The 27961-nt window shown below is 37.0% G+C and overlaps 1 long non-coding RNA gene across 1 annotated transcript in view; it reads right to left on the bottom strand.

Annotated features, from left to right (window-relative positions):
- LOC125925024 (uncharacterized) overlaps nt 1-27433 on the bottom strand; it is a 46747-nt gene extending 19314 nt beyond the window's left edge. Inside the window, exon 1 of the long non-coding RNA XR_007458679.1 lies at nt 27301-27433. This is a non-coding gene — a long non-coding RNA (uncharacterized LOC125925024). The remainder of the gene's footprint in view (nt 1-27300) is intronic.
- Nucleotides 27434-27961: the final 528 nt, after the last annotated feature.

Raw genomic sequence — 27961 nt, 5'->3', positions numbered from 1 at the left:
CAGGCTCCAGGCTCTGAGCTGTCAGCACAGAGCCCGATGAGGGGCTCGAACTCACAAACCATGAGGTCATGACCTGAGCCAACGTCAGACGCCTAACCGACTGAGCCACCCAGGGGCCTCAACTCGTTTTGGTGTTTTAAACTCCACTCCATTCTGCCAAGCAGTCTTGTTTAATTGCTGTGATGGTGATAATGGGATGGATGTGTGTGAGCTGTTGTCTAAGTGAAACCAACTGATTTGATTACTTACGCTTGTAGAAGGAATTAAAAATGTCATTTGTGTCTAGGACATTAAAAAAATATTGAAAACAAATTAGAGAAACTGTCACACTTGTCTTTAGAGTGCATTAACAATGACTAATTGACTTATGAAAGTCATTATAACTAGATATGCTTTTTCTCATACATTTTAAATGAAGGCATAGAGCAGAGAATTACTTGATTATTTCGGGGTTCTATCCCATGTTTTCTTAACCTGGAACCTTACTTCCATATATTTTAAGCTGGACACAGCATTTACAGTTATTTAAATGGCTTTAATACCTAAGTATACTCTGAAAAGTATTGATGAGGTGGATACTGTTTTTACTCAGATTTTAAATACTCAAAAAGTTGTTCTGTGGGAAAAGCCTTTGCTGCCTTGTCCCATGACTCTTTAGGATTATATTTTAAATAACGCACTATTACCTATGCCTATTTTTGGTAGGAAACAGGGTACAGAATTTATTTGCATCATGCCAAAGTACCACAAACAATGTTTTCGCTTTGATATGCTAAGGAAGGGAACTAGCTTGCTAAAGACAGTCTTGGTTTGAGTTAGTAGGCAGATTATATGAGAAGTGTGACAACAATTTATATTAGCAAAGTGCGTCCCTGGGAAATTGCTTTACCTAATAGGATGCTTCTTGAAATGAAAGATTAACAGTAAAAACAGAGGCAAGATGATACACTAGCTAATTAAAATTTTTAAATATGACAAGCCGTTCATCATTTGTATATATTTAGCACTTTCCTCATGTTGCAACCTCAAATTTTTGCTTTTGGTGTTTTTTGGTTTTGTTTTGTTTGTTTTAGAAGAAGCAGTGATTTGTTTTTTTGTTGTTACTGCTTTTTTAAAAAGTGGCAGGGTTCCTATCTTTCCCATTCTACTCCAAAATGGCTAGATTGGGCATCAGCTTTATTTAAGATAGCAAGTTACAGTATGCCCTTTTCTTATGAGAAGTACAGTATTATTATATATGCCCTATGCTACAGAATTTGAAAACAGAAGCAATAATTACTGTACTAACTTTTCTTTCACAGAAAGATTCTTAGAGTAACCCTGGCTACCAGGAAGAACCCCCTTACCACTCCTTATAATTATCTGAAGAACAGACATAATACTTCTGAATTTATACTTTTACTATCAGAATCCTCCGAAGATACACAAATCTCTTGTATCAGATTCCTTACTTGCTTCTCACGGTAATTACAGTATGATTAACGAAAGGTCCGCTCTCTGTGTAGGGGAGCTAACTGTGGGCTGAAATTGGGCCTCCATCATATTATTTTTGTGTTCTCATATTTCTTAAATCGCTAGTGATCTCTGTAGACATGTTGAGAGAATACTGGAAGGTTGGTGAGTAATTGGTATTGGTGCAGCATCAGTCACCCCTCTGTTTTCAAGGAAATTTTGTAGACTCTTACAGTCTAAGGTCCCCTAGAGCAAAAATCACCAGTTTTTTCTTGTTTGTAACTAAGTTGCGACATACCTAATTTGTAACATTGATCTCCTGAGTCTTAATATTAGTTATTCCATGTGAAGAAATTTTTAAGTTTAAAGCATTTTGTGTGGCATTTGTTAGAGTAAAAATCAGAAACAATTTGAATACACAGTAGGAGATTCAGTAAATTGGTATTTTCCTACAGTGGTGGTATATGCACTCACAAAAATAGAATATAAAATTACATGAAAAAATGTCATAATAAATTAATTTTTAAAAGGAAGTTATAGAGAAAAAACAGGAAATTATAGAGAAGTTTAAGATTCTGATTTTATTTTAAACATCGAAGTTAATTACCATTTCCAAATGGTAATGGCAGGACATGGCAGGACAAACACTCCTACTGAACACAAATTAAAATGTTGGAAAAAATACTAAAAATTTTTTTCAAAGCAGGATAAAGAAACCTACATCATACTGAAACTGCAGAACACCAATAGAAAGATAGTATCTTACAATTAATTGAAGACACAGACATTAAGTCAATAGCTAACTTCTTGTTAGAGTCAGAAGGTATGGGAATGATAAATTTAATGTGCTGGAATTACATAACTGCCATTATAGAATTCTGCATACAGAAAATGTTCTTGGAGGAATGAAGGTAAAAGAAACATATGTACTGAAATCATATGCACATATATGATTTTCATTCATGTAAAATTTTAAAAATAGTCAAGTCTACAAAGAAAGCAAGAAAATTATGATTATAAAGGTCATGATTATTATAAAGTTCAACCAGTTGCATCTGGTTGGGAAAGAACGGAACCATGATCAAGGATGGGATCAAGATAGGGAACTTCTGGACTTCTGGCAGGATTCTGTGTCTTGAATTGGGCCATGTGGACATGTCTTATATATTTTATGTACTTTTCTCCATGTTCTAGTCACAATAAAAGAAAAATACCTTTTAGAGGACAAAGTTATTTTTAAATAAAGTACCCTATTTGTGGAATACATAGTCTATGAAATATTCCTACCAAATTGACCTGTAAATTCAACATAATCTATCAACTTTTCAATTAGTTTTTTCAGTGAAATTGATAAACCACTTGAAAATTTATATGAAAATGAATAGGATTTAAAGTAACCAAAACAATCTTGAAAAGCTGGCTTACTCTCAAGCTATAGTAATCAAGACTATGGTTTTGGCATAAGACTAGACAAATCTTTGGAACAAAATAGAGCCTGGAAACAGACCTACACACGTAGAGTCCATTAATTTTTGACTGAGGCCATCAGGGTCATTTCAATGGGGAAATCTAATAAACAGTGCTGGAATAATAAAATAATCATATGGAAAAAATAAGTCTCAACCCTTAGCTCAAAAAATATACAAAAATTAATTAAAAATGATCACAGAACAGAACATAAAACTAAGAACACATAAAACCACTAGAAAATAGAATATTTTTGCATCCTTGAGGTAGACTGACTTTATTGGACAGGACACAAAAAAGTCCTAATAATAAGGACATGATCAGTAGAAATTTTAAATCTAGAAGGCCATGCAAATTTATAGGAATGTGTGTGTGCTCAGGAAAGACCTGAGAAGGCCATAGCTTTCACCTCTCACTCCACAAGCAGGAAGTGAAGGCTAAGACAGTTATAAACTGCCTGTCGCAACATGCACTCAGGACCCTTCAGCAAGAACTAGAGATTTGATTCAAGGGACTCTGTCCAATCATCAGCTGACCACTGGGCGACTGAGTAGAGACTTCAGTGGCTACACACTATAAAGAATATGGGCTTTACAAAAGTAGTTCAGAAAAGTCCCTAAACAACAACAGTTAGTGACAATAAACCATGAGGATGAAGGAGAATCTAATACCCAGATCTGGCACATTATATTATTCAATAAAGTGTCTGATTTGTAACAATAATATAATACATAGAAAGAAACTATGGCTGATACCCAAGGGAAAAAAGCAATCAATAGAAATTGCCCTTGAGAAAAAAAGACATTAGACTTAAATCTTTAAACAAGCTATTTTAAATATGTTCAAAGAACTAAAATAACCATGTTAAAAGAACTAAAGCAAAATGAGAACCATGCCTCACCAAATAGTGATGGGTATTTTAAAGGGAATGAAATTGCTCAAACTCAGCCAAATAGACCCTAGCTGACATACCTCTGGGAAGACAGATACATAAGTGAAATGAAACAGAGATTCTGCAAAGTTGAATAGTTAATTGTAGTTTTTGTACCAAAAAAAGCATAGGGGTCACCAACAGATTTGAATAAGATGAAAGGATGAGTGAAAACATGTCAACTGACAACATATTCAGTCTGAGAAACAAAAAGAAAAAGAATAAAAGTACATAGAGCCTAAGGGACCTGTGGGGCACCATCAAAGTGACCAATGTATGTATTGTAGATGTCCTCAAAGGGAAAAAAGGAGAAGAAAATATTTGAAGGGCACAAATCTACAAATCCAAAAATGTCAATGAACTGTAGGTGGAACATATTCAAAAAGACCCACATTGAAGATACATTATAACCAAACTGTCAAAAGCCCGTGGACAAACAGAAAATCTTGAAAGCAGCATGAGAGGAGATTTATCATGTATAGAGGGTCCTCAGTAAGATCAACATGTGATTTCTCATCAGAAACCATGGAAGCTTCTAGAGGGCACTAGCGGATATCTTCAAAAGGCTCAGGAGAAAAACTCAACCAAGAATCTTATATCTGGTAAAATGAACCTTCAAAAATAAAAGAAATTAAGACAGTCCCAGATAAAAACAGAGTTTATCACTAGCAGAACTGCCGTAGGAAGAAATGTGCAAGTGAGGCCTCCAGGCTGAAATGAAACGACACTACAACTTTCCACATGAAAAAATTAAAAGTGCCAGTGAAAGTAACTACATAGTATGTATGTACACAGTATGTAACTACATACATACCCTTTGTAACTCTTTTCCCCTCTAACTTAAAAGGTAACTGTATTGCAATAATTATAAATTTATTTTCTTGGATCTACAATGTATTAAGAAATAGGCCATGACGAAATAGAAAAAGGGTGGAGAACAGAGCTATACAGCGTACCAGTTTTTGTATACTACTGAAACTAAGTTGGCGTCAGTACAACCTAGACTGATCTAAATTAAGATGCTAGTCCTATTCCTGGGGTGGTCACTAAGAAAATAAGTCAAAAATATGCATAATAGAAGCAAGGGAATTAAAATGGTGCACTGAAAATATATAACAAAGAAGGCAACTGTGGAATAACTAAGGAGCAAAATAAGAGACATGGAGAAAACAAAGTGACAGACATAAATCCTACCTTGTCAGTAATTATATGAAAAGTAAATGGATTAAACTCAAAGTAATAGGCAGAAATTGGAAGAATGGATTATAAAACCATGATTTCAGGAGAATGAGGAGACAAGTCATATTCTGGGAGATAATATTTACCAAAGATATAGCTAATAAAAAACTGTTATCCAAAATATACAAAGAACTCTTAAAACTCTAAAATAAGAAAATGAACAACCTCATTAAAACTTGGCTGAAGACCTTAGCAGATACCTCACCAAAGATACACAAATAAAAAATAAGCATATGGCAAAGCTCCGCTCCACGTGTCATTAGGGAAATGCAAATTAAAACACTGAGATACGACTACATACCTATTTAAAAGGCTAAAATCCAAAACACACCACCAAATGCCGGCAATGATATGCAGCATTGTTCACAGGAATGCAAAATGGTACAGCCCCTTGAAAAGACAGTTTGGCAATTTCTTATAAAACTAAACATAATCTTACCATACAATCCAACAATTAAGCTCCTTGGTATTTGCCCAAAGGAATAAAAATCTTACGATAACACACAAAAATCTGCACACAGATTTTTATAGCAGCCCTATGCATAAGTGCCAAAACTTAGAAGCTGTCAAAATGTCTTTCAGTAAGAGACTGGCTAAATAAACTGTGGTCTGTCCAGATAATGAAATATTAACACCAAAAAGGAATGAGCTATCAAGCAATGGAAAGGCATGGAAGAAATTTAAATGCACATTACTAAGCAAAAGAAGCCGGTAAAAACCATGGACTTTGGATGATAATGACGTGTTAAGGTAGGTTCATCAACTGTAACAAATGTACCACTGTGTTGGGGGATGTTGATAATGGAGAAGGCTATGTAAGTGTGGAAGCAGGGAGTAGATGAGAAATCGGTTTGTCTTCCAATCGGTTTTGCTGTGACCCTAAAACTAGCCCCACAGTGAAGTCTATTAAAATAAATAGAGGCACCTGGGTGGCTCAGGAGGTTGAGTGTCCCATCCTGAGTCTTGATTTCATCTCAGGTCATAATCTCATGGTTCATGGGTTTGAGCCCCGCATTGGGCTCCATGCTAACAATGCAGAGTCTGCTTGAGATTCTCTCTTCCTCTCTCTCTGTCCCTCCCCAGCAGTCTCTCTCCCCATCTCTGTCTCAAAATAAATAATTTTTAAAAATTATTAAAAAAAAGAGAGAAAGACCTAGTCCATAGTTTATATGTGTTCCTAAGAATAAATACTCAGGAATACACTTAATAAAATAAGTGCAAAATACATACTCTGAAAACTATAAAACAATGCTGAAAGAAATGAAAGAAATATAAATAAATGGAAAAGCATCATATGTTGTTCATGGATTGGAAAACTTAACTTTGTTAAGATGGCAATACTCTCCATACTCATCTAGAGATTCAACATAATCCCTATCAGAATCCTACCTGACTTTTAAGAAATTAAGCTGATAAAGAAAATTTATATGGAATTGTAAGGGACCAAAAATAGCCAATACAATCCTTAAAAAAGAGGTTCAAAGCAGGAGGACTTACAGTTTCAATTTCAAAAACAACTACAAAGCTCTATAGTAATCAAAACAGTGTGGTACTGGCATGAAGATTGTCATGTAAGTCAATTGAATTGTGTTGAGAGTCACACACACACACACACACACACACACACACACACAACCCAACCATGCACATATGGTCAGTTGTTTTCTGACAAGGGTGCCAAGAACACTCAATGGGGAAAAATACTCTTTTTTCTTTCCTTCTTTCCTTCCTCCCTCCCTCCCTACCTTCCTCCCTTCTTCCCTTCCTCCCTTCCTCCCTTCCTTCCTTCCTTCCTTCTCTCCCTCCCTGTCCCCCCTCCCCTCTTCCTTCCTTTCCTTCCTCCTTTCCTCCCTTCCTCTCTTCCTTCCTTCCTTCCTTCCTTCCTTCCCTCCCTCCCTGCCCCCCCTCCCTCCCCTCTTCCTTCCTTTCCTTCCTCCCTTCCTCTCTTCCTTCCTTCCTTCTCTCCCTCCCTGTCCCCCCTCCCTCCCCTCTTCCTTCCTTCCTTCCTTCCATCCTTCCTTCCTTCCTTTCTTCTCTCCCTCCCTGTCCCCCCTCCCTCCCCTCTTCCTTCCTTTCCTTCCTCCCTTCCTCCCTTCCTCTCTTCCTTCCTTCTTTCTTCCTTCCTTCCTTCCTTCCTTCCTTCCTTCCTTCCTTCCTTCCTTCCTAGAGAGCACAAGCAGGGGAGGGGCAGAGAGAAGGAGAGACAGAATCCCAAGCAGCTTCACACAATCAGCACAGAGCCCAATGCAGGGCTTCAACTCATGAACTGTGAGATCATTACCTGGGCCAAGATGAAGAGTCAGACGCCACCCAGACACCCTAAAAATACTCTTTTTAACAAAAGATTTTTCAAACTACATATCAACATGCGTCCAAAACAATTAATTTGGATTTCTACCTCACACCATGTATAAAAATTAACTCAAAAAAGATTAAAAGATATACATGTAGAGCTAAAACTATAAAACTCTCAGAAGAAAACATAGGTGTAAATCTTTGTGGCCTTTATTGGGCAATGTTTTTGTTGTTACGACATCAAAAGCACAAGTAACAAAAGAAAAAACAGATAAATCGGACTTCTTCTAAATTAAAAACTTTTGTACTTAAAAGGACACTGTCAAGAAAGTGAAGAGAAAACCCACAGAGTAGGAGGAAATATTTAAAACTCATATATCTTCTAAGAGATTAGTCTCCAGAATATATTAAAAACCCTTAGAAGTCAACCATGAAAAGCAAATGACCCATTAACTTGTGGGCAAAGGAGTTACCTTCTATCTTTCTACATAGAAGATACACAAATGTCCAATAAATGTTAGGAAATTAGGAAATGCGTATCAGAGCCACACTGAGATACAACTTCACATTCATATGGGTGGCTATCAAAATAATAATATAAAAATAAGTGTTGGCGAGGGGCACCTGGGTGGCTCAGTCGGTTGAGCGTCCGACTTCGGCTCAGGTCATGATCTCGCAGTCTGTGAGTTCGAGCCCCGCATCGGGCTCTGTGCTGACAGCTCAGAGCCTGGAGCCTGCTTCAGATTCTGTGTCTCCCTCTCTCTCTGCCCCATCCCCACTCATGCTCGCACTCCGTCTCTGTCAAAAATAAATAAACTAAAAAAAAAAAAAAAAAGTGTTAGCGAGTATGTGGAATTGTGAGAGACTTTCATTTTCTATTTTATCTTTCTTATGATGTTAATGGGTTTAAAGAATGTGTAGTTAAATAACTCTTACCATACTGATCCGATATGCCACCTGAAAAAGCACATTGGGTTATTTGTCCAAATAATAGATTCAGATGGCCATCATGTATACAAATTAGGCATCTGGGAGAAAGTTGGACCTTTGGCTCAAACAAGGGAAAAACATTACAAAGTGGATTTATAACTAAATGGGAATAAATACACTTTGGGATTTATTGGGTTGCTTGAGTCTGTAGCAAAGTAGATTAAGGAGTATAAGTAAATATGTATCAAAACTGAAAGAAGGGACCAGAAGGGAAAAAATCTAAAAGTGTTGAGACCACTTTTCCAGCTCGTTTACTGGCCTAACCTTGAGCAATGTCATAGTCTCCAATGACCACGACAGTATGTGGTTAGAGTAAATGCGTAAAAGTGGCTGGATGTAAAACTACATGCCGAGCTCCTTGTATTTTTACTTGGTTGCACTGTCTTTTAAAACATCATGGACAGTTAATAGAACTGCCCCCCTGGCCTCATATACACAGCCTACAGCTGCCAATTTGTAACCTCTGTTCAAGAGTATGATTACTTCATTGGGAAGCAAACCATTCAAAGGCTAACAATGGAAGCCAACATAATTTGGCTTATTATTTTAGTAAACATTGGACAGACATGGGTAGGTGTGATTACGTTGTAAAGTGGAATTGTTAACATCATGTCAAATTTAAGAATATGTCATCTTTACTGAACAGAGGTTTTAACTGGAAACATTAATAAAACCAAAAATATTTTAAATGTGGCTTCTGGATCTGTTCATTTCAATCATAATGCTTTAATTTGAACCATGTTGAACACAGCAGTACACTGGAAGATTATGAGAATATTGTTACTGAATCTAGAATTCTGTTTTTTAAATTAAATCAATGGCAAAATATGTAAATGTCAAATTTATCTAATTATAGAAGCAATATTTAAGTTTGAAAAACAGAAAAAAAAATTTACTTGAGTTGCCACAATCCTAATAATTTTGAATATACATTTTATATATAATAAAAATAAAATGTTGGATCCTACTTTTTAAAAAATTTAACATTACATCACACTAATTTGTCCATATAATCAGCATAAAGAGTAGAAAATGTTGAATCTCAAAGGTAGGATTTTGAAAACTTGGAAACCAATCAGAGAAGTTTTAAAATATTTTTTAAAACCTTAATAAAAGTTTACAAAATCAGCAAAATGAACATTTAATTTGAAAAACTGATTAGAATGTTTTTAACATTCTAAAAATTCCATTTGCCAACACATTTGGTAACACGACAAAATGACCAAAAAGTTAATACTCTTCTTTCATCAAGGTTGATACTTAAATTTTTTTCCAGGGAATGAACTTCTTACATTTCATTTGGCACAGATTCTAAGTTCAGTAAATATTTGAAGAGATCAATGTTTTACTTTTTCTTCCACTGGCCACCCTTCAAAATGATAAAGATGGCTTTCACAGGTGGTACATGATGGTCCCCGTAAACACAGATGGCTTTTGGGTACAACTGTTTCACCTCAAGCTTTTGTTTATGCTTTTATTCCTTGAGGAGCAATCTCTAGGGCCAATATTAGACTATTAGTTGTTTATTCCATGTGTTGGCTTATAATTCCACAGATGGGAATTGGTTCTAAGCTAAGCTGCACTCACACAGCCTCACCCCATTGAAGAATCTACCCCATGCAGATTACTGTAAGAGTCTCACTCAGAAAAATGGCCCCTTCACAGATGGTTAAATTCTTCCAACAGGATAAAACACAGTTGCTTTTTAACTGGTTTTGAATGAGTCTCCCATTTTGGGATGAGCTGAATGTAGGAGATAAAAGAAAGACAAGCATTCTTTGATGTGCAGACAGTACAACTATGATTTTATCTCAAACTAACAATAACTTTAAAAACAACTGACCCTGCTCCCTAATTGCTGCCACTACAGAAGTATTGGAGATGAATTATTCTGGAATGAAGTTAATAATTATAGAATTCTTTCCCAAAGCTTAAACACGTTTAAAATAATAAACCCTTACAAGCGAACTCATTCGGTTACCGAGAGGTACGTTATACATATGCTTCATCTTGAATAGTGCATCCAGAATAACATAGCTTAAAGCTAGGTGTTCTCTTCGTAATTTTTAAAGGAGCAATGATTTGTTTGTTTCATGACTGAAGCAAGCATCTGGTTTTACTGCCTTAAAAATATTCAAACTAAAAATACTATAGCCATGATATAATAAGCAACAACGCTTGGCACCAAAGCTCACCCTTTAATCTCTGTTAAAGGGGATCCAAAGCTCTTTGTAAAGAAAAAAATTGAACCTTCCTCCAAGAACTCTCCCTTGCTCATTTCTGTCAGAGGGGCCATTTTATTCAGGGCACCAGATCTTCTGTAGGTCCCTCATTTCCATGAGAGAATATAGGTCTGACCCCAGTTAAACTAGTTGGTAAGGCAGATGTGTTTATTTGGCTGGCCACACAAAATAACCAGAACATGGGTACTCATTACACAATGCAAATTCACTGTAAAATCTCAGGTGAGAAATACAGTGGTGATGGGGAATTTCTGAAGGATACAAAGATCCATGCATTCTTACCCTAGGATCAAGCTAGAAGAGAATCAGAAAGCCAGGTACTCCTAGAGGAAGTGAGTAGAGAGAGAGCACATACTCTGAAGTCTGAACTTGATTTTATCACTTACTAGCCATGTAACCTCTTGCTGTCCTATACAATGTATCATTTCCTGTTTTGCATTTTTCCTATCCTATCATAGTCTTTGTATCCTGATAAGCAGCCTTCAATTCACTGAGATAAACTGGGGGGGGGGGGGGGAGGGAACAGTTATTTCTACAGAAAACCAAACAGATAAATAATTGATAATACATAATATAGAAAGGAAGTCTAATGTATCTTAGGGACTTATAGATGGTTTAATATTTTACATTATATTAACATATCACATCAGTAGCCCAACTAAGGAAGAAAAAAATGCCTAGATTATTTCAGTTGATTCTGAAAAGGCATAAAATAAAGTGAAGACTATCCAACAACAAACAGAAACAGACTCATAAATACAGAGGACCAACTGGTTGCCAGAGGGGAAGGGGTTAAGAGGATGGGCAAAATAGGTGAAAAAGATTAAAAAGTACAAACTTCCACTTATAAAATAAGTCACAGAGATGAAAAGTGCAGGTGGGGAATACAGTCAACATCGTAATGGCATTGTATGGTGACAGGTGATAATTACGTTTAATTGAGGTGAACGTTACTTAATATATGGAACTACTTAATCACTATGTTGTACATCTGACACTAATATGGCATCGTATGTCAACTATATTTAAGTACAAAATTTTTAAAAATAAAAAGCAACTGAACCTTATTAAAACCTGATAAATTTAGAGGATATTTGCCCCCTCAATCTTTCAGATTCTGTATACTCCATATGTGCTCCTTATAGTTCTATTTTTCAGGCAGGCATTACTTTAATATTTGAGGATTACTGGGCCACTTTTCCTAATTCATATTTTCATGGCCATGAATTCATTTGCTTTAGAGAAAAACAAGATATAATCTATATGTATACAGTATGACTTCTAGTGAAAAGTAATTCAGTGAACTTGTATGTCATGTTGGTTTATATAAAACTAAATAATGATTGTGATTATTTGTTATTACCAAAAACAACAACAACAAACAAACAAAGTCCCTGATTGCTTTAAAAAGCTCTTAATAACCCAGGACTAAAGGCTAATACCTTGAAACCAATAGCCACATAATTCCTCACAGAAACATATTCATTAAAATTGGAAATAAAATCAGGTATATAATTTTCACATTATTTAACATTGGGTTAGAACTCTGGTCAATGCAAATAATAAATGGCACAGAAATGAGATCTACATTTTGGAAAAGAGGAAACATAATTATCATTACTTATGGATGATATTATATACTAGAAAAGCCATGAACATAAAATGAAATTTCTAGAATTGATTCAAGCTCAATAAGATGCTAGACATAAATATGCAATTGCTTCTTTGTTACTAGAAGACAGCATAAATTTGCTTGTTCTTAATACAGCAGCAGTAATCAGTTACAAAACAGAATATAATTCAATGGGGAAAGACTCTATTCACAATGTATTCTAATCTCCAAAGAAATGCAGAGGACCTATATGAAGAAAACCACAAAAATGCTGAGAGATATCAGAAGAGAGACTTCATGTTCTTCGATGGAAAGAACAAATTTTGTAAATTTGTGAATCATATTTTATATGTGTTACTCAATGCCAATTAAAGTCACAGTTTTCTTTAGAAAATGATTACAAAGTTTGGAAAAATAACGAAGTGACTATAACAGACTTACATAAAATTATAATAATTTAAGACATACATAGAGTACAAGCATAAGGGTAGACAGACACATGTACAAAACAGGCTTTACTACATTCAAGAATGAATATGTGATCAATGGGGCACTGCAAACCCACAACAGGAAAGTATTATTCAATAAACTGCTTGGCGGGGGGGGCACCTAGGTGGCTCAGTAGGTTAAGATCCGACTTTGGCTCAGGTCATGATCACACTGTCAGTGAGTTCGAGCCCCAAGTCACGCTCCGTGCTGACAGCTCAGAGCCTGGAGCCTGCTTCTGATTCTGTCTGCCTCTCTCCCTGCCCCTCCCCCACTCACACTGTGCTCTCTCGCTCTCTCTGTCTCTGTCTCTCTCTCAAAAATGAATAAACATTAAAAAAAATTTTTAAAAACTCTTTGCGAAATACTCATTAAATATTTTCGGAAAAATCAATTCAGATACTCATCACACTTTTGGAGTAGGCTAAAAGGATAAAAGCTAAATAAGTAAAACCATTTCAACAGATCTTGACAAAAGTAGAAGTAAATCTCAAATATCTTGAGTGGGAAAAGCCAGCTTTGAAAGGATTAAATAATTCAGATAAAAATGCCCAGTAGACTCAAAATTTAAGTCTAAAATTAAAACTAAATTCTAACACCTTAAACTAATAGAACACTGTATGTTAACTATACTGGAATTAAAAAAAAAAAACTACATCCTAACATAAACTATGAATTGAAGGCAACATTTGCAGGAATGTCACAGATTTTTTAAAAAATGAATGTTGCAGTTCTTTACACCGTACTTGCAAATTTTCTGTAAGTTTATTTCAAATAAAAAAGTTATAAATACCCTTGATATATAAAGAATTCTTGCAACATGATAAGAAAAATACTAAGACCCAGGTGACAAGTTGGTCAAGGATATAAACACAGTACAGACACCTGCGAGCATACACACACTCACAAAAGGAGGGGAAAAAGGTGGTTAACAGACATGGCAGAAAAATAGTCAGTCTTAATAGCAAAGAAATACCAATTAAAATAAGACTTCAGGGGCGCCTGGGTGGCTCAGTCAGTTGAGCGGCTGACTTCGGCTCAAGTCATGATCTCACAGCTTGAAGGCTTGTGAGTTCGAGCCTTGCATCAGGCTCTGTGCTAACAGCTTTGAGCCTGGATCCTGCTTCTGATTCTGTGTTTCCCTCTTTCTCTGTCCCTCCCCTGCTCGCGTTGTCTCTCTCTCTTTCTGTCTCTCAAAAATAAATAAACATTTAAAAAAATTTTTTTTAAAAAGACTTCAATTTACGCTTATCAAATTAGCAAATGTTTTTGGTTTTGTCTTTCATAATAATACCAAATGCTTGCAAGAATATACTAAAACAGGCACTCTTTCTCATGACTGGTGGGCCTATAAATAAGAATAAGCGATTTAGCTGTTTGTATCAAGAGTCTTAACATCCTTGAATACAGTATGCCCACTTTCAGGTATCATGCTAAAGGGAAAATCCTGAAAAACAAACAAAAAAAGGCTTTATGCATAAAGAAGTTCACTGAGCATCATTTATATTAATGAAAATTTGGAAACAACTGACATGTCAAGCTATTCTGGGGGTTACTGGATAAATTATGAAATATTATATAGACATTAAAATGGTATTTACAAATAAATTTTTAAGCCAGATATTTTTATTTTGCTTTTTATTCCAATATAGTTAAAATAGCATGTTATATTAGTTTCAGGTGTACAATACAGTGATTCAATAATTTTATTCACTACTCAGTGCTCATCACAATTAAGTGTACTCTTAATCCCCTTCACCTGTTTCACCCATCCCCCACCCACCTCCTCTGGTAACCTATACTGTTCACTATATTTAAAATGTGTTTTGTTTATCTCTTTTTTCTTTATTCGTTTGTTTTCTCTCAAATAACATAGAAGAGAGTTATGTCTTTCTCTGATTTATTTCACTTAGCATTATACTCTCTAGATCCATCTATGTTGTTGCAAATGGCAAAATTTCATTCTCTTTTATGGCTGAATAATATTTCATTGCATATACATACCACTTCTTTATCCATTCATCTCTCAATGGACACTTGGGCCACTTCTATAATCTGGCTATTGTAAACAATGCTATAATAAACAAAGGGGTGCATATATCTTTCCAAATTAGTGTTTTTGTATTCTTTGGGTAAATACCCAGTAGTGGGATCACTAGGTCATATGGTAATTCTATTTTTAATTTTTTAAGGAACCTCCATACTGTTTTCCACAGTGGCTGCACTAGTTTGTATTCCCATCAGTACTGCAAGAGGGTTCCTATTTCTCCACATCTCTGTCAACACTTTTTGTTTCTTGTGTTTCTGATTTTAGCCATTCTGACTGGTGTGAAGTGATATCTCATTATGGTTTTGATTTATATTTTCCTGATGATTAGTGATGTTGAGCATCTTTTTAGGTGTCTGTTGGCCATGTGTTTGTCTTCTGTGGAGAAATGTCTGTTCATGTCTTCTGCCCATTTTTTTAACTGGATTACTTGGTTTTTGGGTGTTGAGTTGTATAACTCTTTATATATTTTGGATCCTAACCCTTTATCAGATATGCCATTTGCAAATATCTTCTCCCATTCAGTAGGCTATCTTAGTTTTGTTGATTGTTTCCTTTGCTGTGCAGAAGCTTTTTATTTTGAATGGTCCCAACAGTTTATTTTTGCTTTTGTTTCCCTAGTCACAGGAGACATATCTAGAAAAATGATGCTATGGCCAATGTCAGAGAAATTACTGCCTGGGCTCTCTTCTAGCAGTTTATAGTTTCAGGTCTCACATTTAGGTCCTTCACCCATCTTGAGTTTATTTTCGTGTGTGGCATAAGAAAGCAGTCCAATTTTCCCAACACCATTTGTTGAAGACACTGTCATTTTCCCACTGCATATTCTTGCCTCCTTTGTTGAAGATTAATTGACCATATAATCGTGGATTTATCTCTGGGCTCTCTATTCTGTTCCATTGATCTATGTGTCTGTTTTTGTGCCAGTACCACAGTGTTTTGATTACTCTTACTTTGTAGTGTATCTTGAAATCTAGGGTTGTGATACCTCTAGTTTTGTTCTTCTTTTTCAAGACTGCTTTGTCTATTCAGGTTCTTTTGTGGTTCCATACAAACATCAAGATTATTTGTTCTAGTTCTGTGAAAAATTCTGTTGGTTTTGATAGGAATTGCATTAAATCTGTAGAATGCTTTGGGTAGTATGGACATTTTAACAATATTTGTTCTCCCAATTCATAAGCATGGAATATCTTTTCATCTGTTTGTGTTGTTGTCAATTCCTTTCATCAGTGTTTTATAGTTTTCAGAGTAGAGGTCTCTCACTTCCTTGGTTAAGTTCATTCCTAGGTATTTTATTATTTTTGGTGCAATTGCAAATGGGATTGTTTTAATTTCTCTTTCTGCTACTTCATTATTAGAGTATAGAAAGGCAACAGATTTCTGTATATTGACTTTGTATCCTGTGAACTTACTGAATTCACTTATCAGTTATAGTAGTTTAAAAAGGAATTTTTTTTAGGGGTGCCTGGGTGGCTCAGTCGGTTAAGCATCTGACTCTTGATTTCAGCTCAGGTCATAATCTCACAGTTGTATGATTGAGCCCCATGTTGGGCTCTGTGGGACTGCTTAAGATTCTCTACCTCTGCCCCTGCCCCACTCACACATGCATGCTCGCTCTCTCTCTCTCTCTCTCTCAAAAAAAAAAAAAAAAAGATTTTTAAAAATAATGTGATAAAATGTGCTAAATAAAGAAGTCAAGATATACAATTGTTTATATACTATGGCCACATATTTTTAAAAAATGAAAAGGGAAAAAAGCATTTTTAAAAGTACCTGCTAACAGTAGTTGTTTTCAGGGGAGGGTCTGTTAGTTGTTTTAACACCTCTTTTATATTTGCCCCATTTTCCTCAAGGAGAGTGTATTAGTTCATGCTTTTATAATATATAATATGACTCAGAAACACATCACTGCTGTGTCCAGCACAGTGGGGAAATCTGACGGTATGTGCTCCTCATAGATTCCAGGTTTCTGTCTTTAATAAAAAAATTCTATATGAACTTTTAAGCCAATGGTGGCAGTTCTTTCAGTTCCATCTACACCACCAGCCACACAGAGGCCGGGTGTATAGACAAAGGCTGACTGAGCACAAATGCTATTGGGAGGCACTTCGATGCTATAAGATATCCAGTGATTAGTTGGGCCTGAAGAGGAAAAAGAATCTTTTAGAAACAAAATACAATTCTACTAAAATTTTTTAACAATAAATTTTTGTTTGCTCTTTTTTAATTTACTTTTATTTTTTTAAATAGTCATAAGTGTTTTATTTATTTATTTTTTAATATATGAAATGTATTGTCAAATTGGTTTCCATACAACACCCAGTGCTCGTCCCAAGAGGTGCCCTCCTCGATGCCCATCACCCACCCTCCCCTCCCTCCCACCCCCCGTCAGCCCTCAGTTTGTTCTCAGTTTTTAAGAGTCTCTTATGCTTTGGCTTTCTCCCACTCTAACCTCTTGTTTGCTCTTTTTTTAAACTACTTTTTTTCAAAGCATAACAATAATAAATGCTTGTTAGAAAGTTTTTATTTATGCTCTATTTATGGTGGGGAAGGTGATTCTCACTATTATAGTTTGATATATATTACTCCAAATTTTGAGTGAATATCTTACATTTTAAAAATAACGGGACCGTTTTAGACACGCTGTTTTTTAACCCGAATGTCGCAGTTTGCCTTGTAGGACACGAGACCCCTCACTGATTTTAATGGTTTACGATATTCCTTTCTTAGTTTACTCTAATTTATTGAACCAACGCCCTATTGATAGTCCTTTTGTTACCAACTCATTATTGTCAACAATTGAATATTATGAGTTTTCGTGCACTTGTGCAGCACAAGAGTGTCTGAAATACTTGACTATTTTACAATAAACACTCATCATTCTTGAATATTTCTGTGATAAATTCCTAGAAATGGATTTTCTGGGCTAAAGCTTCTTGCTAAGCAAGTCTCTACAAATGTTTATATTCATGACTACTCTACAATGAAAATGCCTGTTTTCTTACATCTCCAACAATGCAGTACATTACCAAGTTTTATTTTGTTTTGGCCAATCTGATAGGTACAAAATATTGTCATTGCTTTCTTTTGCATTTCTTTAATTATTATAGAGGCTGAGCATCTTTTCATAGCTCTCTTGGTCATTTCTGGTTAATTCTAGAAACTGGCTATTATTGTTCTATGTCTGTATTTCATTTTTTTTGAAGGAATTATGTTGTTTATTTAAAATTATTTTTCTAGTCAGTTATTTAGCTATGATATTATTCCTGGCAAATCATTGTGCATATCATGAGGTCTTTTTTTTTTAATATGAAATTTATTGTCACATTGGTTTCCATACAACACCCAGTGCTCATTCCAACAGGTGCCCTCCTCAATGACTATGTCTGTATTTCCACTTGCTTATCTTTTCTTGTTGATTTGTCAAAGTTCTTGTCATATAAAGGAATATAGCCCTTTATTATGTCATTTGCATAAATTCCTAAGGCTTTCTTTCGACTTTTTATTTTAAATTTAATGTAGATATATTTACCAGTATCTTCTAAATTCTGGGTTTGTGTCATGCTTAGAAAGTCCTTCTCCATATATTTATGCTTTCTTCAAGTATTTTTATGATTTCATTATTTTACATTTGTATTTTTGAAGCATCCAACATTTATTTTAATGTAAAGTATGAGATGGAGTCCCAGTTTCTTCTTGTCACAAATGGCTAATCAGTTGGCCGGATACCACTCATTAAATAATCCATCTTTTCTGTACTAATTTGAAATTCCACATTTACGATGCACTAATAAAATATAGTTGGTGTATTTCTGGGATCTATTTACCTTAGCCCCTGAACCAGAATGTGGCAATTTACTTTTGAATAAATACATTCTTAACAGAAAAACAAAATACTACTGCTGTGGAGTTCAACATCCCTAGACAAAATGGAAAATTCCTCTTTACTAATTCACCTTTCAAGATGAATCTTTGGCAGTAGGGTTAAAATAACTAAAAAATTCAAATTTGGCATCATGCCCAAGTCACTGTGAGCTTTACCCACAATTCCTTACCCCCACTTCACGTGTCAAGGAGAGATTAATAATGTTCATCTCTCGATATCTGGCCAGTGTGTTCAGAGTGACAAAATAACCACAAATTGAAAGTCTTGTATATAATAAAGGTTTCTGGCATCAATCTAAGCAGTGGAACTTCTCCTCTGAAAGAGGCCCTGAGTATGAATGGATGTTTAGGTTCATATGTAGCTGTAACTATGAATCTCTTTTTTTCAGCTAGTGTATCTAACCCTGTGTAGGTTTCCACTGAACATGTAAAGCAGACATGGTATTTTAGTTTAAGGGAACATATCTGAATGGATACAGTTCACACAAAATCAACAACGGGAATTCCAGTCTGCTTTCTTGCCTGTGTGTGTGCTTGTGTGTGCGCGTGTATGTGCGTGCCTGTGTGCATGTGTAAGACTCCCCTTACCACAGCATGAAGGAAAAGAATGACCCTGTAACCCACCATCTCAAGACCTCTTATGGAATGCCACATTGTGCCTTTTGATTCCATTGTGTGGGTTTTATACATTAACTCAGTCCTCCATTTACCCCAGGGATACAGGAGTGCTGAGGCACAGGGGCACATGTACTCCCAATGTTTATAGCAGCACTTTCAACAATAGCCAAATTATGGAAAGAGCCTAAGTGTCCATCAAATGATGAATGGATAAAGAAGATGTGGTTTATACACACAATGGAATACTACTTGGCAATGAGAAAGAATGAAATCATGCCTTTTGCAGCAACGTGGATGGAACTGGAGGGTATTATGCTGAGTGAAAAAGTCAGTCAGAGAAAGATGGATTATCATATGTTTTCACTCATATGTGGATCTTGAGAAACTTAACAGAAGACCATGGGGGGAGGGAAGGGGAAAAAATAGTCACAAACAGAGATGGAGGGCAAACCACAAGAGAATCTTAAATAGAGAACAAACTGAGGGGGGTGGGCAGAGGAGAGGGGGACATGGGTGATGGGCATTGCAGAGGGCACTTGTTGGGATGAGCACTGGGTGTTGTATGTAAGCCAATTTGACAATAAATTATATTTCAAAAAAAAAATACCTCACTCCTCCTATGTAACACCTGTCTGTAGGGTTAACTTGCCTATTAGAGTAGGCACAAAGCCTAGGGTCCTCAATACTTCTAGGGGGCCACAAAACTGTTTTAATTTCTTTTCGAATCAGAAGGGAAAAAAAAAGCAAAAAGAAAATGTTTTTTCATATAATATTAGCATTATATTATTAGCATATTCATCCTTATTATAATCTTATTATAATATTGGTCTTTGAAGGATGGGGACCACAAGAGCCATAACACAGCCTCGCCAGTCCCTCAAAATTACAAAGGGACAATTAAACATTTTAGGTCTTACATCTCTATTCTCTTCCTGGAAATTCACAATTAAAGGCTCACAGGAGCTCTGCAATGAAAACAACTCAACCCAACCTAACAACAACAGGAACAAATTAAACAACTTCGTTTTTACTCTAGGGTTCTCAAGGCTTATTTGATCCTGGAACTTTTTTTTCTTCTCCATAATAATTACTATCTTCTCCGAGCAATCCATGGAAGAATTTAGGAAATAATTAGCTTTCTATCGCATTAAGATTCAACACTGATCGAGAGAGTCTAGAGCTGAAATTTCTCAACCATCTTTTTTTTTTTTTTCAACGTTTTTAATTTATTTTTGGGACAGAGAGAGACAGAGCATGAACGGGGGAGGGGCAGAGAGAGAGGGAGACACAGAATCGGAAACAGGCTCCAGGCTCCGAGCCATCAGCCCAGAGCCTGACGCGGGGCTCGAACTCACGGACCGCGAGATCGTGACCTGGCTGAAGTCGGACGCTTAACCGACTGCGCCACCCAGGCGCCCCCCATCTTTTTTTTTCTTAAGCAGACTGCTGCCCAGAAGCCTAAAGGATTATTCCTTGCTCTGTGCAAATAGAACAAGAATGATAACTTGATGCTCTTTCAGCAGCCTCCCACCAACACGGCCCCGCCTTTCCATTCGGCAGGAGAATCTTCTTGTTGCCCAAGCTTCAGATTTATGCTACACCGCTCACTGAGACCCATTTCCATTCCGCTTCCTTGATAGGTTTGCAGCAGCGTGAGGATGAAAATAATTCCCAAATGGCAAGGAAGGGTGAAAAGCTGCTGTCCTGAATCCCAGAACATGTTACTCCTTAACCTATCAGACCTTACTAAGAGTGACTTAAAATCTCTCGGTTCTCAAAAGGTTGCTCCAGGAACAGATTTCTTGGTTCCATCTGCGTTCCGGCTGTTCCCACAACCACACAGCCTACCGAGTTTGGCAGTGCTTGGCTGCACGAATGCTTAAAATTACAATGTGCTTTCAAAATTCAATCCACAGCAAAACTGACCTCACCTAGAAGCATCTCCAAGTTACATTTAATAAAACGATAGGAGTTTGAGGTAGAAGGCAGAAGAAGGGTAAGGGGGTCTGGGGTATAAAATAAAAGAAGAAAGTGTCTTTTTTTTTTTTAAGTTTATGCTAACTAACATCTCTTTTTTAATATATTTTTTAATTTTTTTTTTTAATTTTTTTTTCAACGTTTATTTATTTTTGGGACAGAGAGAGACAGAGCATGAACGGGGGAGGGACAGAGAGAGAGGGAGACACAGAATCGGAAACAGGCTCCAGGCTCCGAGCCATCAGCCCAGAGCCTGACGCGGGGCTCGAACTCACGGACCGCGAGATCGTGACCTGGCTGAAGTCGGACGCTTAACCGACTGCGCCACCCAGGCGCCCCATAATTTTTTAAAAAATTATTTAAATGCTTATTTATTTTTGAGAGACAGAGCACAGGGAGGGGCAGAGAGAGAGGGAGACACAGAATCCCAAGCAGGCTCCAGGCTCTGAGCTGTCAGCACAGAGCCTGACGCGGGGCTCGAACTAATGAACCACGAGATCATGACCTGAGTGGAAGCTGGACACTTAACCGACTGAGCCACCCAGGTGCCCTGATGTCCCCTTTTTAAAATCAGTTTTCTTTTTGATAGAAAAAGTCAAAGACCCTATGTCCTTTCTTTTCAGTTTTCCAGGGTTTATCCATTAGGGAGATGGTCTCTATTATTTTTTCTGGAAGCAAATGCATTTGTCTGCCCTTAGTGCTTTAAATAAAGTATATATGTTTCTCAACCGGGAGATGCTTGAAGCCTTTTGGTTAAATGGAAGCCATCAAATCTAGGTGGCCATAAGATTTTTTACAATTAGGAAACAAAATTTCTTTTAAGGAAAGAAAACTGCTCGTTTAACTACAGACCTGAATCCTAGAAGATAGAGAACTTAGTTTCCTGAATACACGGTATTTAGCAAAACAAACAATGATGGCAACAAAAGTGAAAATACAGTTTGGCCATGTCTTGCTTTGTACACCTTTTATCATGCCCAGTGGAATTCGCTAAAATTATTTGCCCATAGGTCTGCTTGTCTTTCTTAATGTAGAAAAGTCCTCAAGGATAGAGAGCTTGTGATATGTGGCTTGGTCTTTCAAATGCCTACCACAGTGGCTAACATATATTAGAAGCTTAATGAAGCTTATTGGATGAAGATGTAAATATTAACTGGCTGGGGCACCTGGGTGGCTTCATAGGATCGAGCCCCATGTTGGGCTCTGCACTGAGAGCTCAGAGCCTGCTTGGGATTCTCTCTCTTTGCCCTTCCCCTGTCCATGCTCTCCCCCCACCTCAAAAATAAACATTTATGAACAAACAAATAAATATCGAGTGGCTTTTCAATAGTATCACCAACTGGAAATTGTCAATATGTCTGTGACTATTAATTATATTGTTACTGTTCATCCTAAAAACTGATACTCTGCAACCATACAGCGAAAGCTCCCAAGACGTAGTGCTTAAACTAAATAGAATTTCACAGGATCCCATCTCTGAAGGGCATGTATTTGTGTGTGTGTGTGTGCGTGACAGGCAGAGAGATTATCTCCTTTGGCTGGCAAAGTCTGATAAAATTGCTTACACTGATTTTATTTCCTATTAAAGCCCTACCTGGGCTCATTATTTTTGAGTCAATAGAGATATCTGTAACTTTTTTTTTCAGAAGCTATTGAATGCTTACAAAAATAGTAACAAAGGAAAAAGAAACTATTTTAAAGGCAAATCACTTCGATAATCTTGAACAACCCAACTGGAGTAATTGGAAGGACAGTTAATAAATGCCTCATCAGCTAACAAATATGATAGGTACCCTACTATATACCAGGTGCTTGGTGGAGGGGACGCAAAGGTAATAACAGAACTGACGTTTACATCTAATCACTAATCTTGAAAGGCTCGTGAACTAGTTGGGGAGGTAATACAATATACCTGAAACAAAACACCAATAAGAAAATAGGAACATAGCAGTGATTTTAAATCATGTTTCCACAGGTCAGTGCTATTCTAGAAACAGAAGTGAGGTATCTCCTGCCAAAAATGAATAATGGTAGCCTATTTCTTGGTTTATGAATTGGTAAAAGAAAAAAAATGGTTATTAGAATTATATCAATTTTGTATTTTTATCCTATCCATCTTACTTAAACTTTGGTGTTACTACCACGTAGGTATTAATAAGATGGCAAAGAGATATAAATCTGTAGCAAACACATACGAAGAGAAAAAGAATTCTGAAATTGCCGAGGACTTAATCTCATAGTTTCTTATTTTTAAGGAAATATACTCCTGGTTGTAATATTGTATTTTTTATAGAACAGTCATATTTTCTTCTGGTAAAAGTGTTCCCAGTTTGTGGGATGAATTAAATATATCAATATTTTATGGTGCTCATACCTGATGACCATAATATTCAGGTATTTTTCTACTGAAATAAGTTGGGAAACAGATGTCAAACAGAACGAGCAAACAATTTTATCAATTTTTGTCTATTTATATCCTGACATTGCAGAGAGGCTATAGGCTGTTAATGCTACAAAACACATTTTCAGATAATAAGGTACACCAATGAGAGCAACAGAGCCTGAAAATGTTTTCCTGAAGTATGTGGTATCTCAAATAAATTTGGAAGGATACATCAAATCTGGAAAAAAATGCTTTTGAAATGCAAAGAGAGGCAATAGTTATTTTTATGGCATCTGGTGGTAACATTAATTTTACAGCCACATTTTAAATAATATTATTCACATTGTTCAGCTCATTGTACATTATAGAAATTTTTTAAACTACTAAAGCATCAAAAGAGGAAAATAACCATACTAGTCCAGTGGACTAGTACTAACATTTTGATGTACTTGATTTTCTGTGCCACTTTTTAACAGTTGTAATTAACTGACAACACAATTTTGTATCCAGAGTTTTTCAGTTAAGATGAAAACTTAAACTTTTTCTCACATTATTAAAAAAAAAATCTGTCTGGAGTGCGTGGGTGAGTCAGTTGGTTAAGAGACCAACTTTGGCTCAGGTCATGATCTCATGGTTCGTGGGTTCGCGCCGCACATCAGACTCTGTGCTGACAGCTCAGAGCCTAGAGCCTGCTTCAGATTCTGTGTCTCTCTCTCTCTGCTCCTCTCCTGCTTGCACTCATTTCTCTCTCTCTCTCTCTCAAAAATAAATAAAACATTAAAAAAATTTTAATAAAAAAATAAGATAAAATAAATCTGTGGATGTGGTATCTTTAACAGATGCATAATTTAACACCATAAAGATATATCAATTTATGTACTATTCCCTTATTCTGTATATTTAGGTTAAAGTGTTTCATCCTTCACTATTATAAGCCTGAAATGAACAGAGTAGTTGATGTCTTTGTTTGCCTCTGTCCATTTCCTGCTCTTTGTGGTACGTAGGTCTTGCTCTGTCCTCCATCAGCCATGCGGTTTGAGGAGGACTGACCCAGCTTCAGGAGTGGGAGCCCGGCCGTTATTGGCCATGGAGGTTGGTTCAGGGAGAGGCATATAATCATTTAAAAAAGATAGTATGTTAGAGAGCCTGGGTGGCTCCATTGGTTGGGTGTCTGTCTGACTGTTGGTCAGATAAATAAATAAACTTAACAAAAAAAATTTTTTTTAAATACATTCCCATGACACTCTTCACTCAGAAAGATCATTCAGAAACTTCCGAGGCAGAATTACTATTTGTGGCACCAGAGTGTCTCCCAATCTATCACATAAACATAGCCATAGCACAAAATTCTCGTTTAAATCATTCAAGGTCACAGTGAATGTGATTCAAGAAAAATAAAGAGGGGCCTGACCTGTTTGGCAAACAGAAAGGAAAGGAAGGGGACCTATAAAAGCAAATGTATTAAAGTTTAGGACATCTACGTTTCACAATTGTAATTTAGTTCATAATTTAGTTCATTCATTTAAAATTCTGTGACAAAAGTACTATTCTGTGGATTAGAAAGGTTTCTGAATTACCAAATGTTAGCAGAACTAAAATCATCAACAACAACCCTCTTTACCCGAAGGGTGTTGAATGTCTGTTCTACACATACCCTTCTGGTCCTCAGACTGAGGAGCTCAGGGACTGAGAAAGAAGGGAATCAGTAAGGAACTTGAAATCAAGGAAGAGTATCTACTGCTACCAGAAGAGACATGTCTAGTTTTGGATGTCCAGAGTCATATCAAAGGCTGAAAGATGTGGTCACACTGTTGTGAAGTCTGAATGAATTTAGTGAATCCTGGAATCTTCAGGTCACTGCTGACAAAAAGAAACCTAAATGAGTAAAAGTTCATGGATCCCTTCCCTCTTTTCAAGCGACAAATAGTGCTTGTTATGTACAGGGCAGGCTGATGGAGCTTGGGAGCTCGGAGATCACACTAAAGGAAATTATCTATGAGCCAGTGGGAGACAAATTTGTCTAATACAAGGCTCTAAGCTAGTATACGCAGAGACTTCTGATCCACATGCAGTGCTGGGCAAGCTTTAATTTAAAACCCATTCTGGGGCGCCTGGGTGGCTCAGTCCATTAAGCATCCCTCTTGGTTTCAACGCAGGTCATGATCTCACAGTTCGTGGGTTCGAGCCCCGCATACGGCTCTGTCTGATGGCACAGAGCCTACTTGAGAGTCTGTCTCCCTCTCTCTCTGCCCCTCCCTTGCTCTCTCTCTCTCTCTCTCAAAAAAAAAAAAATAATAATAATAAATAAATAAACATTAAAAAATTTAAAACCCAGTCCCTTGGCTATAGTATAGTTACCAGCTACAATGGCTGGCAGTTTGCCAATGTTTTATATACTGCCTTCTGAAACAATGAATAGCAGTTCTGACCCTCATTAAAAGTAGATGGATACAAATATTTTAAGTGCCTTCTAAAAATATGTATAATATATTAGGAGAATACAGGAAAACTTGAGATAGAAGAACAAGACCAAAGGAAGAGCTAAGACATAGATATGACTGCCCTGTGGATCCGCTCATTTCCTGCAATGACCCGCAAACTTGGCTTTGAGTTTTCTGCCAGCCAAGACACAAAGAGTAACATGAGCACTTGAGATGAGGATTTGCACTGTCCATTAGGAACAGGCATTATTGTGTTATTCATGGGAGGATGGGGCAGGAGGAAGGAGTTTTCCAGATATTAATATTTGGTAACTAATTAGTTATGAAGGTCTCTAAGCTGCCATTATAACCATTATTACTTTCATTCACATAGCACTTAAAGCTCTGCAGGGTAATTTACACACTTTCTTTAGTTTGCACAAAAATCTGTGATGCAAGATTTGAGAGGATGGTGTTATTAAAGCAATAATGTATCTCTCACTCATGCATCAAGGAGCTTTGCCTCACTGGGAACACAATGAAAAGGAGAAAATAAGTAGAAAGATCTCTGAGATACCAAACCAAATAGCACCAAGGGTATGCATAGAAAAGAGCTCCTCACTCAGAACCTATATCCCCTTACTTAACCTGAAATTCTAATAAGGTTAGCAAACTTCCTTCCTAAAACCACAGCAGATTAAAAGTTAACAGAACAGGGGCTGTTACAGAGAGGCACTCTGAAAGGACCCCCAAAAGCAGTGTGGTGTAGAAACTGAAAACCCTAAAAACACTCACCAAGTAGCATGGGCAAGGATGTGTCAAGGGGTCAGAGTTTCTCTCGCCTGGACCCTGACCCTCCATGAATCAGTTGTTCACATAGGAAATGACATGAGATCATGATCACCCGCCCCCAACTCTTACAGCCTTTCAGAGACCTTCCATGGCTGATAAGATAAAATCCTTATTTAAAATGGCCCACAAGGTCTGGCAAGTTCTGGCTTCTGCCGCCTGCCTCTCTGGCCAGTCTCACATTCCCTCTCACTTCTACCCTACCTGCGTGGACTGCTGTTGCACAATATCTTCTCTCTACCTTGGAAGTGTTTCACGGCCGCCTCTCCTGGGCAATCCCAAAGGTCATTTCCTTGGGAAGCTTTACCGAATCCTGGAGTCTAGATTAGGTTTCCCTGTGAACCCTCAGCCCCTTGGCATTTGAGAGTTGATCCCAGTTGCATTTGTTAGTCTGATTGTTTGATACCTGTTTGCTCCGGGGGCTGTGAGTTCTGGGAGGACGACGGCCAGGTCTGGAACACATGCAGAATAAATATTTACTGAAAAAGAAAAATGGTATGTAATGTCACAGGACAAGCATGATACATCTCCCTGGTAAGTATTTCAATTTTACTACAAGATCTTTTCAGGAAGGAAGAATCTATTATTTTCTTTATTAAAGAAAAAATCTGAAAAATCCTTTATGGAGTAAAATGCAAAACTCATATGAATTTTAAAGCTAAAACAAGATCCCAGGAATGCTTCAGCCTCTGCCCTCCCCCACCCCCCACGCTTCTGAAGGCATTGTGCTTAATATGGAAACACGGTTTGGTAAAAGATCCATTTCCCCAGGCATCTGGATAACCAAGGCTCACATGCAAATATAACTTATTATTACTGAGAAATCTGTCCCGAAGAGGGGGAGTGACTTGGCACGTGTTACACGGCCAATTACAGGTGAGGCTGACGCCAGGACCCAGGTCTCCGGGGGCCTGTCCTGCCCACTGCTTTTCATTAACACACAGCACCTGCCACCTGCTCCCTACTGCAAAGGTCCCCTCCCTCCCGGCCACATCTGGGGCTGATGCCCTAAGCCGGCCTCAAATACATTTCAAGTTCCGACCAACCAGAATTGAGAAGCGGGGGGG

This window comes from Panthera uncia, chromosome D4, assembly GCF_023721935.1.
Source record: "Panthera uncia isolate 11264 chromosome D4, Puncia_PCG_1.0, whole genome shotgun sequence".
Lineage (NCBI taxonomy): Eukaryota > Metazoa > Chordata > Mammalia > Carnivora > Felidae > Panthera > Panthera uncia.
Note: the sequence above shows the minus strand (reverse complement) of the source record. Positions and strands in the feature narration are given on the sequence as shown.